A 4,354-nucleotide genomic window follows, 5' to 3' on the forward strand; every position below is an offset into this window, starting at 1 on the left:
TTTTGAAACATTACATGATCCACTATCTCCCCTCCTCCACTAACCATCACCGACGCCGCCAATAACCACCGCCACCGCCACCTCCACCACCAACCACCTCCATTATATTCATATATGAATAATTACATCATTTATACTTATTCATATATGAATATACATACTCATATATGAATATGATATGTTCCATCGGCTTGGTACGCTGGAGCGCTTAACAATCTTCTCCCTTACCCTCATCTTTCCCTCTTTATCTATCTATCTATTTAGTTCTCTCTCTCTCTCTCTCGCTCTCTCTCTCTCTCTCTATATATATATATATATATATATAGAGAGAGAGAGAGCTAAGAATAATGGTATATATGTAAATTAACATATTAGGTAATTAATTAGATTTTTATTTTATCAACTAATTATATAATATATTAAAACAGAACCCCCTTTGTGAACAGTATTTGCTTCCTATTAGACCAAGATCAATTTTTTTTACTTTTTATATTTTATATTTTTTTGTTAATTTGTTCCTCTTTTCCCGATGCTACTACCTACTACCTACATACAGAAGCAAATAGGAATAAGCTTGTTTTCATCGACTCAACATCCATCAATCTTAATACCTCCCCGGGATACTGTAACCCACTACTTCTTCTGTCTTTGTTTCTTCGCGATCGGTGATCCTTTTCTTTTGCCTCTCACGGTGTTTTTCTTCTGCTTTTCTCTTCCGCTCACAAATTAACACTGCCTCCAACCAGGGTTAGTACCACCAAGGCTCCACCTAATTGCTTCCACTTGATACATTTCCCATCTTCGCTACTGCCAGCCCCCACCTACTCTACCCCTACGCATCTTCAAACCGACCTCCTCAGCATACGATCTCCACACGATGCTACCGACAAAACCTTCACCTCCGACTTCTTTCACGATGTTAACACCACCCACTTCACAATGCTACTGAAAAAACCTTCGCCTCCGACTTCTAACTGTAGCTAAAAGTTCAGGTGCGGGATTGTCAGTCACGTATAGATCTATACACAAGTATCATACTCTCCCTACAAGAGATTTTGGTAACAATTATAGTACTTTAATGCATTACTTAAAAGTACCATGAAGCCGAATGTCTCACAAATTTATTCATTAATAGGTTTACGGCAGATGAAATGAAAATCTTTTTTCTTGTAAATGTATGTATTACCTTCTCACAGCGTAAAAATAATTATATTTTTATATAATTATTTCTCTGTCCCAAATGGGTATAATAGCGTAAATATTCCACAAACTGTAATTATTATAGTTTGTAATGTATGTTCCATCGAAATGACAACCTTTGTTTTATAACACTTTGCATGTAAAAATTTATAATTTTTTGTAGTAACGTTATTTAACATTTTTACGTAACATGTATAAAATCTAATAAAATCTAATAAACGGTTTGTATTTTAACACAAGTTTCCGTGTGTTTTACTTGTATCCACCCCCCCCCCCCCCCCAACCTTATAAAACATTGAAAAAATCTTAGAAAATGTGGGGGTATGAACTCACTTTATGTGTGATTGTGGTTAGATAATGAGGTACAAACGGTGATCTTCGAGTCTAGAACACGTGAAGGATGTCGTATTCTAATTCTTTGAACACATAATAATGTGTTAATTTGGTGAACTAATCATGGAATGTATTAGTAATAACACTAAATTAGACGATCTTACCTTAAGTTCTAATAACAACTTTGAGGACAAAGGAAGAATCTCCTGGAGCTAATTGATCTTGAGAATGAAATGAGCCTTGGTGTTTTAAATGAATGTTAAGTAAATATGTTTACTAAGAAATGAGGTTGAATGGTTCTAAAAAAAATGGTTAAATAGGATGGTAGGGATAAGGTTATGAGTTGATGTTTACATTGAAATCCTCAATTATCAAATTAGGAAGATGAATATCCAATCAAGTGGCACCACTTGGCCACTTTAAGGGTGATTTCGGCCAAAACTAAACCAAACCCAAAAGGGGTTTCGGCCTAGGCAGAAAATGTTGGATTTACTGTCTAAGCCAGTAACCATATTTGGTAAGTACTTGACCCGGTTGTGCATGGTCCTTTTAGGTTGCCTTCACCAAAGCAACTTGAGTGGAGAAATAAATATAGAGAAAGAGGTTATTATGATTTATTAATATATTATAAGAACAATATATTAAAGGAGAAATCATAGTTGTTTAATTAATATTGGTCAATAATTAATTAGGAATTAATATTGTGATCAAGTGTAATTAATTAAACTAGAGAGGCTGAATTGTAATTATGTGATAGATGCAAAGTAGGCCAATGGTTAACCTAGACATAGGTTGGAAGAATTCAAGGGATAAGGAATCCTTGAAATCGTCCAAGGATAAGGACTTTCAAGGCTTATCTTTTGGTTACTTGGTGGGTAAGCAACTAGATAAGGATAAGGACTGAAACCCTAATCTCTACCTTATATAAAGACACCTATGGCCATAGAAATCATCCACACTTGATCCCTAGGGTTTCTAGAGCCGATTTCTACCTCTTCTCTTCTCTCTCTCTATTGCCTCTCCAATTGCTTGTGGTGTTTGTGAGCCATTAGAGGTACTACACTTGTGGTACTTGCTTTCAAGATTTGGGTTTGAAGATTTGAGTTGTTATTACAATATAACAACAAGAGGTATGTGATCTAACTTTCTACATGAATTTCGAATATACTAGGAGCATGCTAGGGTTCTTCATGTGTTCATAATGTTTTGTATCTAATAGTGAAAACATAGATCCAAATCTAGGGTTTCATGCACACATAGGATTGTTTGTTTAAAACGCATCAGTGGTATCAGAGACCTTGGTTAACTTGTTTTCAATTATTATTATACAATTGTATGAACTTGACATATTAGGGTTTATAGCCAATAAACCCTAGGAGGCAAGATTTTCGAGATTAGGGTTCCTAAACCCTAATTTGCGAAAATTTTGTAAGGGTATTTCAAATCCTTTCCTTATGTTCCAAGATTTCAAAATCTAGGGTTTGCAAACCCTAGGATTTTCAAGATTGGTCTCTTTCCCAAGATAAAATCCTAAATTTTAGGGATTTGGATTATCCCATATCTTGTAATTATCTTTTAATGGTTATATATGGTAATTAAAGATTTTGAAATATCCTACCCCATGATTTTCGAAATTTAGAGGGATTAAAAGGATTACGATAATTTAATTGTTTAATTGGTAAATATCCTTTATGTTTTTATAATCCCTTATGATTTAATAATTTAAATTAATAGTTTAATTCAAGATAATTATTAAATCAAGAGTTTTAATATTTAAAATTTTAATTTAAATAGTCTTAAATTTCAAAAAAATTTAAAGTGAGATTAAAACCTAATTGTTTTGAAAAGGTTCAAAAAACCTGCCATCAAGTATTGGAATTTAAATTGTTTGATTAAAAGTTAATTTTGAAAGTCTAAATTCTAAAACCCTAATTTTGAAAGATTTAAATTACACCCGTATGGTTTTATTAAATTAATTAAGTGTATAATTAGAAGAAAGTTAATAAATCCATAATGATATGGTTTATGTTTGATTAAAAGTGTAATTTATAAAATTTAAACCACCTAGTATTTTAAAAGGTTAAAATACACCATATACTATTATATTATTACAAGATTAGTATATATATATATATATATATATATATATATATATATATATATATATATATATATATATATATATATATATATATATATAACTAAAATGCTAGTCTTACCGTTAGTAGGCCTCATTCACGAACATGATCTATAAGGGGGGTATAAGGTTATGGCCTATAAAATGACCGTTTATTGGGTATACACTCTTACCCACTGCTTCCTTGATTGGTGGAGGGTCATTAGCCGAACGGGTAGGATAGGGCAATCCTCTCTTCATTAATAAGTATAATGAATCTATGTAAAGTAACTAAACGCTTTTACAAATTCCCAATCCTAGTTACTTTAGGCAAAAGTGAAATTGATGCAATCCCATGAAATTGCACTTTGCACTCTTGCTAAGAAGTTATTGGAACGTGTGTGGTTAACCGGCACACTAATTGGTTCTAAGAAAAGGTGGCAAAGGGTGACTCATTATTTGTCATAGTTCAATGGAGCGTGTGTGGTTTACCGGCACATCGAATAGGTGACTGTAACAATGAGGGCACCATGTACATTTGCATGGTTATTCACACCTACTTTGTGATCCTCGGCATCCCAGTCACAAACGAGAGGGGCATATCGAGATTTAAACATGCCATTGAAAAGTTCAATGAATCTCAAAGGAAATCTAGGAATTCTCAAATACATTTAAAACTTAAGCCTTTATGTTTTTCATGGTGAA

Source organism: Lactuca saligna, chromosome 4, assembly GCF_052625555.1.
Source record: "Lactuca saligna cultivar CGN05327 chromosome 4, ASM5262555v1, whole genome shotgun sequence".
Classification (NCBI taxonomy): domain Eukaryota; kingdom Viridiplantae; phylum Streptophyta; class Magnoliopsida; order Asterales; family Asteraceae; genus Lactuca; species Lactuca saligna.